Raw genomic sequence first — 17,050 nt, forward strand, 5'->3', positions numbered from 1 at the left:
CAGGGGACCAGAATAGAGAGATAGAAGGCTTGCCGCTAAGGAAAGTGGAAAGAAACTTCCGATACCTGGGGATTCAGATCGCTAGGAGCTGGGGAACCTTGCACAGACTTAATCTGACACGGCTGGTAGAACAAATGGAGGAGGACTTCAAGAGGTGGGACATGCAGCCTCTATCGCTGGCGGGCAGGGTGCAAGCAATTAAGATGATGGTCCTCCCGAGGTTCTTATTTGTATTTCAATGTCTCCCTATATTAATCACCAAGACCTTCTTTAATAAAATAGACAGAAGCATCACGAGCTTCGTGTGGGCAGGGAAAGTCCCGAGAGTAAGGAGGGGGTTCCTTCAGCGTAGTAGGGACAGAGGAGGATTGGCACTACCGAACTTGGGCGATTACTATTGGGCCGCCAATGTGGCAATGATACGTAGATGGATGATGGAGGGTGAGGGAGCGGCGTGGAAAAGACTGGAAAGAACGTCCTGTAAAGGGACGAGTTTAGAGGCGCTGGTGACGGCGCCGCTACCGTTCTCACCTAAAAAGTTTACCACGAACCCGGTGGTGGCCGCAACACTGAATATCTGGGGACAGTGGAGGCGACAGAGAGGGGTGCGGGGAGCCCTGGTGGGGTCCCCTATCAGGAACAACCATAGGTTCGCCCCAGGAAGAATGGATGGAGGATTTCCGAGCTGGTACCAGTTGGGAATTAGGAGGGTGGGAGATTTATTTATAGATGGGACTTTTGCGAGCTTGGGAGCATTGGAGGAAAAGTATAAGTTGCCCCGGGGAAATTTCTTGAGATATATGCAGATGAGGGCGTTTACTAGACAACAGGTGAGGGAATTTCCGTTGCTCCCGACACAGGGGATACAGGACAGGGTGCTTTCAGGGGTGTGGGTCGGAGAGGGCAAGGTGTCAGAGATTTATCGAGAGATGAGGGAAGAGGGGGAGGAGTCGGTGGGCGAACTAAAAGGAAAGTGGGAAGAAGAATTAGGGGAGGAGATAGAGGAGGGTATGTGGGCTGATGCCCTAAGCAGGGTGAATTCCTCTTCCTCATGCGCCAGGCTTAGCCTGATTCAATTTAAGGTGCTACATAGAGCACACATAACGGGAGCAAGATTGAGCAGGTTCTTTGGAGTGGAGGACAAATGTGGGAGGTGTGGCGGGAGCCCGGCAAACCACGCACATCTGTTTTGGACATGCCCGGCACTGGAAGGGTATTGGAAGGGAGTGACGGGAGTGATTTCGCAGGTGGTGAAGGCCCGGGTCAAACCAGGCTGGGGGTTGGCTCTATTTGGAGTTGCGGAAGAGCCGGGAGTGCAGGAGGCGAAAGAGGCCGACGTTGTGGCCTTTGCGTCCCTTGTAGCCCGGCGTAGCATCCTACTCATGTGGAAGGAGGCGAAACCCCCCGGACTGGAGGCCTGGGTAAACAATATGGCGGGGTTCATTAAACTGGAGCAGATAAAGTTTGCCCTGAGAGGATCGGCTCAAGGGTTCACCAAGCGGTGGCAGCCATTTCTCGACTACCTAGGGGAACGTTAGAGGGAAGACAGGTGACCAGCAGCAGCAACCCGGTGAGGGGGGGGGGGGTTTAGTTTAGTTTAGGTCAATAGATAAGGGGGTTTTGTTACTTGTGTATTAAAAATTTCTGTATTGTTACTGTTGCATTTGTTTTGTAAGAGGAAAAATTGTTGTTTGGGAAAAAAAATTTCAATAAAATATATTTAAAAAAAAAGAATGACAGAGGTTGAAGGGCGACCTGATAGAGGTCTACAAGATTATGAGGGGCATGGATAGAGTTGATGGGCAAGCACTCTTTCCCAGGGTGGAGGGGTCTGTCACCAGGGGGCATTGGTTTAAGGTCCGTGGGGCAAAGTTTAGAGGAGATGTGCGAGGCAGGTTTTCTTTACACAGAGTGTGGTGAGTGCCTGGGACGCCTTGACAAGGGAGGTTGTGGATGCAGATACATCAACAGCATTCAAAAAGCATCTTGCCAAATACATGGATAGGATGGGTGTAGAGAGTAATGGCACAAGGAAGTGCTAAGGGTTTGGCCAAGGGTGGTATCATGACCGGTACAGGCTTGGAGAGCCGAAGGGCCCGTTCCTGTGCTACATTGTTCTTTGTTTTCCTAACAGCACTGTGGGTGTACCTACACCACAGGGACTGCAGCGATTCAGCTCACCTCTAACTCCTGAAGGACAATTAGGCATGGGCAATAAATGCTGGGGGAGCCAGCAATACTCAAATCCAATGAATGAATAAAAATATATATGCCTTACGCCTTTTCTTGAAAAACCCTAATGTACTTATTATACATCTAATGATGGTGGCCAACTTTCTTGCCTATAACTTCACAAGGTTAAATTGAATATTTCAGTGGTAGAAACATTTTAATAGGTGCAATACCTTTACGGATGGTTCTCCACATGTTTGAATGTACTTCTACTATTGCAAATATTTGACTTGTCCTGCAGCAAGTCAATCATTGCCAAACAGCCAGATGGCATGATTATCAAGATAAGGGGGAAAAAATTAAAAGCTCCGTTATGAAGTGAAAGCTCAGCAGGAGCAGTAGGAAAAATTGTTGGTGTGCACTTTTTTGATGCAATGACAGTATTTATAGAAATTACAACACTGAGGGGGGGCATTCAGTTCATCATACCTGTCCTAGTGCTAATTCAACTGAAGATAACTATTCTAATTATATCTCCCCATCCCTTCCTCATATTGGTTAGGGAAGTGGAAAATTGTTGTATTTCCCATGTGAAGATGTGCGATCACTCTTATGACCTGCTGGTCGCCCGACTCCCAGGTCAGGTTCCCTCATTGGATAAACAGACACTCTACAGAAATGACCAACTGAATCCAAAGATCAGTTCTCGTTATGGAAACAAAGACATGCATCCTTCTTATTTCTATGTCCCCACTTCTGTGCTTCAAAAAGCAGTTGCCTGCAGTACTAACCCCATTGCCTATCCCTCACGATAGGGGTTTGTGAGGATGTTAAAGTTCATTACAAAATGGAGACCTAGGAAGGAACATTGAAGCTGTGTTTTCCCATTCTGACAAATTATTTTTTTAGTCAATTTTTTTACAAGATGTGAGCGTCGTTGGCTAATCCAGCATTTATTGTCCATTCCTAATTGCCCTCGAGAAAGTGGTGGTGAGCTGTCTTCTTGAACAACTGCAGTCCCTATGGTGTAGGTACACCCAATGTGGTGTAATTACATTGACCATAGTGAATTGTTCATGGAGAATTTGTAAATGTTTTTGTCTGCCTTGGCAGTGTATTGGTGCCAGCAATTGTCAGAAGACTACCGATTTCAGGATATAAAACTGTTATGATACTCAGAAATACTAAGTAACTAGATTTATTTCAGAAAATAATTTGGGAATACAGTATATGAATAATCTGAGACATGATGTGGCAAGTGTAGCCTTTGGGGGAGAAGAAAGGTGACTTAGGCCATATGGTTCCAAATTGGTTTTCACCAATGGGATTTTTCTTGTATCATTCTTGGGCCTGTTGTGGATTGAATCAATAGAGATAGACCGCAATATTTGACTGCGAAATCTTGCACATTGTCAGTTCTAATTCATTTCTTTCAACATTCACAAATCACCATGGCCTGGAGCTGGAAGTAGTGAAAGACTCTTTCAAGGAAGTCAGAGACTCTGAGCAAAACACTGTCACATGATTCATGCACCCTCCACCATCATTGTGGAACCACAAAACCGAGGCAGAGGAAACCTAAAACAGCTACTGTGTGACTGAGGGCGAACATCAATCAGGTCGTTGGCCTTCTGAAAATGAGGGTCAAATGCCGAGATAGATCTTGGGAAACCCTGTAATTCACCCAATCATGGGTTTCAAGTATTGTGGTGGTATGCTGCGTACTGCACAACCTGGTGCAGTGGAGGGAAGTTCCATTGGAGATGGATGAGTTCCTTGAGCTTGCTTTCTCCTCCTCTGAAGAGAATGAGCTGGAGAGACCTAGAGACCAGGCAGCCAAAGGAAATGCACCTGCGATTCTGATATCAACAGGTATTGATATGCCTTTACAATAATGTTGCCAGAGCTTGAAAATACAGCTATGAGGAGAGATTGGATAGGCTTGAGTTGTTTTCCATAGAACAGAGGAGGTGAAGGAGTGACCTAATTGAGGTGTACATAATTATGAGGGGCCAAGAAGGTGTAGGCGGGGTAGGACTTCCCCTAGCTAAGGGGTCAATTGTCAGGGGGCATAGATTTAAGATGATTGGGAAAAGGATTAAAAGGGACATGAGGAAAGACTTTTCCACCCAGAAGGTGGTGGGTGTCTGGAATTCACTGTTTAAGTTGTTGGTTTGTGGCTAGAATGCTCAACCTATTAATCTTCATTGTCACAAGTAGGCTTACATTAACACTACTGTGGTGGGCCGCATCTCAAACAACGACGAATCAACACAGGATGGAGATAAATCACTTGGTTGCATGGTGTACCAAAAACCTCTCCCTAAATGTCGAAATGACCAAGGAACTGATCATCGACTTCAGAAAGCATAGCAAAACACAAACTCCCATCTGCATCAATGGCTCGAAAGTAGAGATGGTCGACAACTTTAAGTTCCTGGGGGTCACCATCACCAACAGTCTGTCCTGGTCCACTCACTTTGATGCAACAGTCAAGAAAGCCCAACAATGTCTCTACTTCCTATGGAAGCTAAAGAAATTTTGAATGTCTGTATCGATTCTCACAAACTTCTACAGATGTGCGATAGAGAGCATCCTATCCGGCTGCATCACAGCCTCGTATGGCAACTGCTCGGTCCAAGATCGCAGAGTGTGGTAGAACTCAGCCCAATGCATCACACAAGCTTGCCACCCCCACATTGATTCTGTATACACCTCCTGCTACCTCAGGAAGGCAGTCAGTATTATCAGAGACTCCTCCCTCCCAGGCATTGTCTTCTTCCAGACCCTTCCATCAGGCAGAAGGTACAGAAGTCTCAAGTCCCGCACATCCAGACATAGGAATAGCTTCTTCCCCACAGCTACAAGACTCCTCAACGACTACCCCGTGGATTATCTGTTCCCTGTAAGAACACTATTCATGACGCCCTATGCTGCTCTTGCTCATGTATTTGCTTTGTTTGGCCCCTTGTAACCAATCCCTATTTGTCGATGTACCATTTGTCCGTGTTCTCTGTTGATTATTCTTTTTGTCTACTAAGTATGTAGTACTTTTCACTGTACTTCGGTACATGTGACAATAAATCAATTCAAATCAAATCCAGTCTAATGAAGTTACTGTGAAAAGCCCCTAGTCGCCACATTCCGGCACCTGTTCGGGCTGACAGAGGGAGAATTCAGAATGTCCAAATTACCTAACAGCATGTCTTTCGGGACTTGTGGGAGAAAACCAGAGCACCCAGAGGAGACCCATGGAGAACATGCAGACTCCTAACAGGTACCTATGGACCAGGTGCTGGAAAATGTTTTTTTTTAAAATAATTTTCATGGAATGTGGGCATTGATGGCTGGCCAGTATTTATTACCCATCCCTGATTGCCCTTCAGGGGGCATTTAAGAGTCAACCACATTGCTGGGTATCTGGAGTCACATGTAGGTCAGACCAGGTAAGGATGACCGATTTCCTTACCTAAGGGGCATTAGTGAACCGGTTTTTACAACAATCAACAATCATTTAATTCCAGTTTTTTTAGTTGAATTCAAATTTCACCATCTGCCATGGTAGGATTCAAACCTGAGTCCCCACAACATTACCCTGGATCTCTGGATTACTCATTCAGTGATAATACCACTATGTCACTGAGATAAAGCCAGGGGAGTCCAACAAGCTCCTTAAAAGTCCTTTATTTCAGCAACAGCATCATACATACACAGGGCCCGGTTCCCTTTCACCGGGTCCTCATTCCTTTTTAGCTGGCTCTACAGCTGCCTGCCTTTTATGCTAGTGCTAGGTTAACTCAGTCCAATTGAACACCGGGAACAATCATCCCCAGGTGGATGAGTCCTGTGCAGGTTATTACAGTCACCAACCCCCGTTAGGAAAAGAGCGGCTAGTTTATTTTTTCTCTTTTTTGGCCAGTGCAGACACGGTAGGCTGAATGGCCTCATTCTATGTTTCTTTGCCGGGGAGATTCTATTGAATGTCCTTGGAAACAGTCTAATGATGCAGAAATGAGCAGGTGGGCTGTTAAAGTGTGCAATACAGGAATTTTCAAAGTGCAGAAACCGCTAACACTGCGGCATTCAGCAAATAAATATCACCCAGTGAGACCCCCAAGTTCATTTATGCAAATACTTCTAAATGCTCTTGAGTTGTGTTCTGCCAGTATCTGCAATTGGGGTGTAAGCAGGCTGCTGCCTTATCTGGTGCAGTGCACGAGATGGATGCAAAGGTTGACGTCACTCTTAATTTTTTTATGTTCTTCGGACAGGATTTAGTTGGCATATTCAGTACCACCTGCATCTGTGCAATGGGCATTTGCATGCAGCAGTCATGGTCTCTTTAGTTAAGGGGTCTCTGAGGGGCGTCTTTATTTAGGGGGCCTCTGAGGTGTGTCTCTTTATTTAGCGGTTCTCTGTGGGGGTCTGGGTCCCACTCGCGCCGCTTTGCAAGATCCCATTAGATCTCGTGAGGTTTAACAAGGCCACCTGCGAGATTTACCAGACGCGTCGTGTTCGGCCTGTGAGGCCGTCAGATCACGCCCTATATCTCTTAATAATCACTTCCCTTGGGGAAGTCGTGGTTCACTTTCTCAGACCCAAAATAAGTATCCGTACGAAGTTCCTGCCTTGAACTCAGGCGAGCGTGATTGTTTCAGGAGTGCACCTGATCTAGGGTAGTCTCTACTGTGAAGAATTCGAAGGTCAAATTCCAAAGTGAAAATGTTAATGTGTAAAGTAACAAAATACTGTTATCAATGCCTTTTGTGGTCAAACTCAATAAAACAAAACATTTTCAAAGTATTCTGTGCTCATTCAAGCTCAAATTCCTTGCTTCATACTATCAATATGTTCGCTTATGTGTCAAATTGTTGAATGTTTTGAGGCTCTGCGCCTGTATAATCAACTATTCAGTCTTTAACTGTCCCCAACCTATTGTGTCCCACTCACAAAAATTGCAAGATAAATAGATGAGGAAAACCACGTTGCCATATGTGTAGTGAATGGGTTAAATTTTAACCTACTTGGCATCCACCCATGTAGGTTAAAATTTAACCCATTCACTACACTGAAGATAATTAATGGGTGATTCCCAGCATGAGAGGATTGAGCTGTTCAGTGAGATTGGAGGAAACCAGACTTTTTCATCTTCAAGTATATTGTGAATGCACCTGTAAAAAAACATATATTGTGCAAAAAGATAAATCGGGAGCAAGCTAAACATGACAACAAGGTAAGGGTACATTGACTCAAACTGGTGAAAGACAAATTTAGATCTTATCGCAGGAAGAACCTCGCTAGGCAGAGTAATCAAGTCAAAACAGACTGATAGTAGGTAGGGCTGTTGAGGTGAAAACCTCAAGGGTGAATCAAAAGCCACTTAGATGCTATGATGGAAGCTGTTTTTTAAAAATCCTTGGATATATGGCAACATGATTTTCCTCATCAATTTATCTTGCAATTTTTGTGAGTAGGACATACAATAGGTTGGGGACAGTTAAAGATTGAACACTTAATTATACAGGAATAGAGCCCCAAAGCGTTCAACAATTTGACACATAAGCTAACATATTGTTCCGATGAAGCAAGAATTTGAGCTTGAATGAGCACAGAATACTTTGAAAGTGTTTTGTTTTATTGAGTTTGACCATAAAAAGCATTGATCACTGTATTTTGTTACTTTGCACATTAACATTTTCACTTTGGAATTTGACCTTTGAATTCTTCACAGTATGTCAAATAATTTGTTCAGTTATGTACAAAACGCACAAAAGATTAACAATTTCTATGGGAAGCATTTCCAATGTTCCACGTGTGGTGTTGGGTACCACGAACCCACATTCACAGAGTCTCAGCAATTAGAGTGACTATGTTGAAATAGGCAGCTGTAATATGTGAAAATACCAAGCCCGTCAGTGACTTAGCCAGAAAACTTTTGTGACTATAAAATTGTTGCTGTTTCTACATATAGTGCTCAGAAATCTCACAATGGCAGGAAACATCAAAGGCTCCTGCCGGGGGAGGTTATAACACTCACCGCTGGAGTGACAAGCCACCTTCCAAACCGGCGCAGAGACGATCACATGGTGCACCACCGGCAGAGGAAATACAAGTGGTTACGCTCACATGGGTGGCGAACCTAAAGGCGATCAGCTGAGCCTCGATATAGCCGACCATCGCCACCGAGTTGAATCCCCTGGGCAGAACATCAGTCAGGTAGAATTAACCTAGTTTATGATGATCTAACCCCAGCTCATGTTCCCTATTAGTGGGTGAACAATCCAAAGCTTGGCGAGTTCTGCTTCATGATGATAGGAAGTGCCGGCATTGAAGAATCAAAAAGTGACATCGCTATAAGTGCTTGGCTGCCTCAACAGTTATTCTTCCAGTAACATTTCTGACACCTCCTGCTTAGAACCCAAAAGGTAAAAAAGAGCTTGAGACCCTGCTTTCAAGGTTTGTATTTTACTGAGAATCAAGAGCATGCAAGCTTTTGCCATTCTGCTCCCTGGTCGGTTTGCACCCTCCTTGAGCATGCCTTAGCATATCTGCATTGTAGTGTGACAGGTTTACTGCCCCGTCAAACATCTCACCAGCCCTTGGCCCTGGAGCAGAATTGCACAAGTAACGTTAGTGCCACACAAGAGCCAGGGAACAATCATCTCCAACAAAAGAGGATCTAACCATCCCCCCTTGACATTATCATTGCTGAATCCCCCATCACCAACATCCTGCGGGGTTACCATTGACCAGATATTTAACTGGAACAACCATAGAAATACTCTGTCCACAAGAGCAGATCAGAGGCTGGCAATATTGCAGCAAGTAATTCACATCCTGACTCCACAAATCCTGCCCACCATCTAAAAAGCACAAGTCAGGGGTCTGGTGGAATCCTCTCCAATTATTTGGATGAGTGCAGCTCCAACAACAATCCAGAAACTCAACATCATTCAGGACAAAGGCGCCCAAATGATCGGCACCCACTCTTTCCACCACCGTTGCACAAGTACATATCATCTACAAGATGAACATCAGTAACTCACCAAGACTCATTCAACCACACCTTCCAAACTCACAATCTCTGCTATCTAGAAGTACAAGCGCAGCAGACACATAGGAACACCACTGCCTGCAGGGGTTGTGGCTCTCCACGCTACATGGACTGCAGCAGTTCGGGTGGTGTCACCACATTCCCAAGGGCAATTTGGATGACAAGAAATGCTGGCCTTGCCAGCAAGGCTCACGTCCAAAGGAAAATACAATAATAACTAAAAGAGTGGAAATGCACACTCTGAACATACAGACTCTCAAACTTTGCTTGAAAGTAGCAACAATTTACTAACATCAGGACTTTAATAAGTAATTGTTAGAAAACGTAAAGCAAGTAACAAGTTCTTTTTCCAATGAACCAAAGGTGCAGTTTTCCTCGCGTTTCTTTTCTAACTGTAATAAATTGTTCACATATGAAGTGATTCAAATCAATTAATAATTCAGTTGCCCTTTGACACACTGTTCACCTTTGTTTGCCATTCACACATTCTAATCTCATTATGTGCCACTACCAGCAGTCCATTTGCAGTCCTTTTGTCTTTCTGTCCATAACATCTTTGTCAATCTCCACCTATTGCTGGTCCCCTATCCAGCTCCAACCCTCCAAGCCCCCCCAACAACAGTATAAATCTGACCCTATTTCCAGTTCTCTCCAGATTTTTTGTTTTCTTTTAAAAAAAATTTTGGGTACCCAATTCATTTTTCCAATTAAGGGGCAATTTAGCGTGGCCAATCCACCTACCCTGCACATCTTTTGGGTTGTGGGGTGAAACCCACGCAAACACGGGGAGAATATGCAAACTCCACACGGACAGTGACCCAGAACCGGAATCGAACCTGGGACCTCGGCGCTGTGAGGCAGCAGTGCTAACCACTGCACCACCTTGCTGTCCCTCTCCAGCTTTGGCAAAGAGTCATCCAGACTCAAAACATTAGCTCCCTTTTCTTTGCACAGATGCCGACTGACCTGCTGAGATTGTCTAGCATTTTCTCTTTTTGTTTCAGATTCTAGCATCCACAGTAATTTGCTTTTATAATTGATAATTCAAGTTTATTCCAGATTTGTAAGTGCTACTTCCTAAGATTAATGCAACATGTATATTATTTGAAATGAAAAGTCGCGAAACATTTTCTGCAACCAGCAGAAAGGAGCTTCAGATTTATAAAAAGAAAAAGAGTGTACATATTAGATTGGTGCTGCCAAATGTCAATGGCAATGTGATAAACAATTGCTGATATATTTTTGGACATTGCCTATTTCCAATTCAAAATCCATGGAGAGAAGGATAATGTAAGAATTTACATTTGAATGGTCCTGTCCCGGTCTCTGGAATCAGCAATGTCATCTCCAATGATGCTGTGTGTCCGCTCCACATGGAGAGTTTCTCTGAAAGTCCCTTATGTGAAGAGGGCTCAAAGCCAGATGTGTTCTGCTTCTTCCTCCTGAGTAGAGCTTGCTCATTTCGTCAATTAGAATTGTTAACTGGATCAGAGAATGAACAGATCAGGAAGCACAGTCTCAGCTGTTAATTGCTAGCGCTTGAAAAAGATGCCCAGTGCACTCTGCTCAGGCAGACACAGTACAGCAGCCCCTCTCATCAACACACGCCAGGGGCTTGTTTCACGTTTGACCTAATTTGAAGTTGCTTATTTTAACGCATCCTTGGGGCACAGAACATTGTATTCTACAATTGGGTCTTTTTACATCCTCCCGAAGTCCATAGAATCCCGACAGTATAGGAGGCCATTTGGCCTATTCATACTGCACCAGTCCTCTTAAAGAGCACCCTACCTACCACTCCCCCACCCGATCCCCCTAACCCCACTTAACCTGCACATCTTTGGACACTAAGGTACAATTTTTTAGCAGAGCAAATCCACCTAACCTGCTCATCTTTGGACTGCGAGAGGAAACCGGAGCACCCAGAGGAAACTCACGCAAACACGGGGAGAACGTGCAAAATCCACACAGTCACAAGACCGTAATTAAACTTGGGTCCCTGGCGCTGTGAGGCAGCAATGCTAAGCACTGTTCCACCATTACTATCTTTCTCACTGTTTTCTACATTTCTGAATTTTGTGTCATGAGAAAGTTTTGTGATTTTTGCCCTGTATGCACCAATCCAGGTAGTATATAATAAAACGGGTAATGTTCCAAAAACTGGCAGTAAGGTGATCATTGCAATTTGAAAAAACTATCTTTTAACATTACTGCCTGCATTGTGTCTTGTCAATGCCACTATCCATTTAAATCCCGCAAGCTTTAATTTTATTTCTTCACCCCACTTATTTCTTGCTTTATATTTGCTCTGTAGTGGAATTTTGTCAAATGGCTTTTGGAAGTCTATGTCCACAATTACGTATATTTGTACAGTGCCTTTAATGTAACAAAACATCCCAGGAGCTTTACCTGGGATGACAAACAATATTTGACACCAAGCCACATAGGAGATATGCCAGATGATCAATAACTTGGTCAAAGAGGTAGAGTTGAAGAGGGTTAGGGAGATAATTCCAGAGTTCATGGCAGTTTAAGGCTCGACTGCCAGTGGTGGAGCTATTAAAATCAGAATGCTCAAGAAACCATAGTGAAGAGAGCTCTGGTGGAGCAGATTACAGAGATAGAATGGAGCAAGGCCATGGAGGAATGTGAAGACAGGAATAGAGTTGTTCCTTAGCCAGGAGCCAATATAGGTCAGTGAGAACTAGTCGACGGGTGAGCAGGTCTTGCTGCAAGTAGGGACAGTGGCAGCAGGATTTCAAAACACCTCATGGGTTTGGAGAGTTCAACGAGCGTGGCCAAACAGTTATGTGTTGGAATGGTCCAGTCTAGAAATAATAAGATGTGGATTTCAGCAGTACATGAGCTGAGGCAGGGCTGTAATTGGCCGATTTTACAAAGTAGAAACAGGAGACTTCAGAGATGGTGCAGCTATGTGGTTGAAAGTTAATTTCAGGGTCAAGTTTATGAACAGTCTCATTGAGGCTCAGACCACTGTCGGGGAGAGGGACAGAGTCGATGGCAAGGAACAGAGAATGAAGACAATGGCTTTGGTCTTCCCAATTTATAACCGAGGAACTGCTATCTCATCCAGGACTGGATGTCGGACAAGCAGTGTGATAATTCAGAGATGGTGGAGTGATGAAGAAATGTGGTGGTGAAATGGAGCTGGGTGTTACCAGCATACATGTGGAAACTGCCACATTGGGCGGAATTGTCCCATCTGGGACTAATTCCTGGGGGGTGTGGGTGGCAGGGTCGGAAAGTGTTTCCCGGTGCGGAAATCAACTGTAACCACGTTATATCTTCTTGCGCTGATCTCATTAATTATGCATCATGGGATCTAGCTCCATATTCTGTGGTGGGCGAGCTTGATTGCCATTGTGTGGGGTCATTGTCACATCCGGACACCATATTGAAAAGACATCTATCATTGAAGAAAGAAGATGGTCATCCTGAAAAAGTAGGTGGATCTCCAGGAACATGCTGAGGCTGGAAAATGGACCTCTTTGCTGACATTACCTGATTGATGCTCCCTCCACCCACTGATGTGGTGTTCCCGGGTCGAGGGTCGCCGACAAGCTCTATCCCCAAATTCCAGAGACAGGTCCAGGCATTGTCCAGGTGAGTCCCGACTTCTGCACGTCAGGGTGCTCCAGCTGGGGGTGTTTTCCTGCTGGCGCCACAAGGAATCATGCGTGAGTGGTTGGGCCTTCATCTACATTCCAATAGTGGGATGCAAATCATTTCCCATGGCCTCCAGCAGGATTCCCGCTCCACCATGGCGGGCACCAATAGAAGTACCCGCGGGAAATTCACGCTGATGTGAAACCGAATTTTAGGTCTCCAGCCGAATTCTCACCCCCCTTGCCTGACATTGAACCCACTGAGGGGTGGGGGAGGGGGTCACTGAAGAATTATGCCCAGTATTTTTGGATGATGTGGCTGAGAGGCAGCATGTAGGTGAGGAATAGGAGGGGACCAAGGATTCATCCTTCAGGGACAACAAAAGGTAATGGCCAGTCGATTCCTAGGTCCGCAGTGTTGAATCTGAGGTGCTACCTCAAAAGTTGCACTGGGAAATCCCTCTCAGAGGTTCCCAGGTCAGGGTTCACACAGCAATTGTCTGAAATGCTAACTCCCCCTGGACAATTGCGCTGCGCTGGGAAGCATCCAACAAAGTGATTTAAATCACGTACTTCAGATGTTTCTGCCAGTTTTACACTCACAGTTACTCTGAAAGATTTAGATGGGAATAAAGCTCTTCTAATTGAGCCCCACATGTGACACTCCCGGACCCCAGGGGACACCCTCATACAGCAACCCTCCAAATAAGCTCCCCACCTCCATTGTATGCCCCTCATGCCCCCCCCTCACATGCATGGGATTCCCCACCCCATTCGACCAAACCCTGACTTGACTGAGCCCCCACCCCCCCCAAATCGCATCCCCCACGTAGTCCGACTTCCCACCCCAATGTCCAACTCCTCCATGTCAAAATCCCCGCCCCAGATGTCCGAACCCACACCCACCCCCAATGCCTGACTCTCCCCTCCCCACCAATTTATGGATCCCCACCCCCATCCCATTTACTTACCTTCGAAATGTACCCTCCCCTTGGCCTGTTACTTTCAATGGGCCTGTTAAACTCACCTGCTTTAGGGCAGCTGGTGTCGTTAAAAAGTACCAATGATGTGGGAGCTGGAAGAAAAGTAATTGTAGTGCCCGTAACTGAAATCAGATGCACACAGCTAGATCACAGTGGGATTGGAATTGTGTGGTCAACCATGTCAAAGACTGTAGGATTTGAAAACGATAAAGAGGTTTGCACACAACATTATCCTCACTCTTTCTATTAATTTCTGAAAGATTGCAATCAAGGTTATCCAGCATCATTTGCCCTTATTAAATGCTGACTTTCATTTATTAGCTCATAATTTTAGATCTATCAATTAGTCATTGCCCATATTCTTGTCTCGGAAGTCTTGCTCTCTATCCATATTCGATACATATCTGTAGGTGTCAGGGTTATTGCTCTCTCTTTGTTAAAACCGGGGTATAACAATGTTCTGCCCAGAGTACTGTGCACCGTTTAAGTGCCTTTTCTTTTGTCTATTTTTAATCCATCCAACATTATTGCTCTCTCCTCCAATGCTGCTCCATTAGCTGCATCCACTTCTCTTGGTGACATAGATGTAAAGTCGAGGGTAAATCTAGCAAATACAGACCAGTCATAGAACATAGAACATTACAGCGCAGTACAGGCCCTTCGGCCCTCGATGTTGCGCCAACCTGTGAAACCACTCTAAAGCCCATCTACACTATACCCTTATCGTCCATATGTCTATTCAATGACCATTTGAATGCCCTTAGTGTTGGCGAGTCCAGTACTGTTGCAGTTTAACTTTGGTGATGGCGAAGGTTCTAGAAACCATAATGCAGGACAAAATTAATAATGACAAATGCGGGTTAATTAAGGAGAGCCAGCATGGATTTCTTAAGGGAAAATTGTGTTTAACTACCTTGAAGTTTTTTGAAGAGGTAACAGAGAGGATTGGTTAGGGCAATGCTGTGATATACATGGACTGAAAAAAGGCAGTTGATACAGTGCTAACAACAGACCTGTGAGAAAAGTTAGTTATAGTTCATGGAATAAAAGGTACAGCAGCAGTATGGATACAAATTTGACTGAGTAACAGGAAACCGAGAATAATGGATGTTTCTCAGGTTGAAGCAAGGTTTCTAGTGGGGTTCACCAGGGGTTGATATTGGAAGCCTTGCTTTTCCAGACATATTAATGATCTAGACCTTGGTGTACAGGGTGTCATGATATTCAAACACACACATCATGATGGACACACTAACAGGCAAATCAGAGTACACAACACCACAACCAATCACAGACAAGAACACCAACCATATAAAAAGCACGAGCACGACACCTGGTGGTCAGTAGGTCTGGGGAGAAGGGAACAAGAAAGAGCTGTTAAAACACCACAAGCAGGGAACCCCCCACGTGCAGAGTGCAAAGACCAAACTGTAAATAGTAAGTTTAAATAAAGAAGCGTTGTACCATATGCAACTGTGTTGGCTCATCTGTGTGTCAGAACACCCAACACCACATGGTACAGGAGTGGATCGATACCTGCCTACTAACCTGCCATTCTGGACATGGACCACACCGGCAAACCGCAGCCGATGCAAGTCACGGGGAACCTAGGTACCAACTGGAAGCTCTACAGGCAGCGATTTGACCTGTACATCCGTGCCACCGAAAAACAGAATGTCTCGGATGACTCGAAGATTGCAATGCTCCTCTTCTACGCAGGTCCGCACGCAACCGACGTCTTCAACTCACTGGTGTTCGAAGAAGGCGAAAGCCAAGCCAAATATGACACGGTCATCCTCAAACTGGACCAGCACTTTCAAGTTGAAGTAAATGAAAGTTTTGAAAGATACCTCTTTCAGCAACGCCTGCAAGGTAAGGAGGAGCTTTTTCAACCCTTTTTGACGCACCTCCGGATTCTAGCGCAGTCCTGCGGTTACGGCACCACCACAGAGTCCATGATCAGGGACCAGATTGTTTTTGGCGTTGCCTCTAGTGGCCTACGCCAGCAGCTTCTTAAAATGAAAAGCCTCACCTTAGCGTCTGCTGTGGAAGCCTGTGTCCTCCACGAAAATGCTACCTGCCGTTTTGCCCGATTTCAGGCGTCCGAGTTGGCACGGAGTGGGTCCCCAGCCGTCGAATCGGCAAGCCAGGCCGCCCACGACGTCGAACGCATCCAGGCCGTCGATTACTTCCCGACCCACGGCCCGGACGACAGCGGCCGCTTCCCGCGCTTTTCGCGGTCTCCCGCGCAAGTGCGCGCCAAAAATAACGGCCACAACGAGGGACACACTGCGCAGGCGCGCCCACCGCAAGATCGCACTGCGCATGCGCAGTGGCGCAACGAACGCCGTGACGTCATGACGTGCGGCAATTGTGGAGCTCTACATTTAAAAGGGCAATGTCCTGCAAAAAACCGACAGTGCCACAGATGTGGCACGATGGGCCACTACGCAGCCCACTGTCGTTCGGCTCAACCCATGGATCCGGCGCATCCTCGACAACCTCGCAGACGAGTCAGGACCGTCCAGCCCACGCATCAAGACTTCCAGTTAAGTGATGCAGATGACCAGGATGCCTTCCGAGTTTCCGTCATTGATGTCAACAAGGTCAATGCCATCAATCCAGCCGATGAGTGGTGTGCCACCCTGACGGTCAACCGATCTCGCGTCGCCTTCCGTCTGGACACCGGCGCATCCGCCAACCTGATTGCTTACTCTGCAGTCTAGGCCATGAAGGTCAAACCACCCATCACGCCATCCCGGCTCAAGATGGTTGACTATAACGGGAACGTCATCCCGTCCATAGGATCTTGCCAGCTACAGGTGACTCACAAGAGGCACACGGCCACACTCCCCTTCGAAGTTGTCGGCTCATCAAAGGACTCGTTACTGGGCGCACAGGCGTGTAAGGTCCTTCACCTGGTACAGCGCATTATGTCTCTCTCTCCAGATGAGACATCCGACTTCCCGGATGCTGAGTTCCACGCAAATCTCCATTCCCTCCTTGCTCACAACCAGGAGGTTTTTGAAGGCATGGGGACATTGCCATACACGTACAAGATTCGACTTAGACCGGACGCCATCCCTGTCGTTCACGCACCTCGCAGGGTTCCTGCGCCACTCAAAGACCGCCTCAAGGCACAACTGCAGATTCTTCAGGACCAAGGGGTCCTATCCAGGGTCACGGAGCCCACGACATGGGTCAGCTCCATGGTC

The 17,050-nt window shown here is 45.9% G+C and overlaps 1 protein-coding gene and 1 long non-coding RNA gene across 11 annotated transcripts in view; one reads left to right on the forward strand and one right to left on the reverse strand.

The window, feature by feature from the left end:
* Positions 1-17,050, reverse strand: part of LOC140428486 (receptor-type tyrosine-protein phosphatase T-like) — a 1,877,905-nt gene that overhangs the window by 1,624,832 nt on the left and 236,023 nt on the right. The window lies entirely within an intron of this gene.
* The window catches only part of LOC140428832 (uncharacterized), a 74,591-nt gene continuing 64,817 nt past the window's right edge, over positions 7,277-17,050 (forward strand). For 2 of the 3 annotated variants that reach the window (XR_011948914.1, XR_011948916.1), the window contains exon 1: positions 8,179-8,388. This is a non-coding gene — a long non-coding RNA (uncharacterized lncRNA). Of the gene's footprint in view, positions 7,406-8,178; positions 8,389-17,050 lie in introns of those variants that run through there. The other variant, XR_011948915.1, reaches the window with a different exon arrangement.

The sequence above is a fragment of the Scyliorhinus torazame genome, chromosome 8 (genome assembly GCF_047496885.1).
Source record: "Scyliorhinus torazame isolate Kashiwa2021f chromosome 8, sScyTor2.1, whole genome shotgun sequence".
In the NCBI taxonomy this organism is placed as follows: domain Eukaryota; kingdom Metazoa; phylum Chordata; class Chondrichthyes; order Carcharhiniformes; family Scyliorhinidae; genus Scyliorhinus; species Scyliorhinus torazame.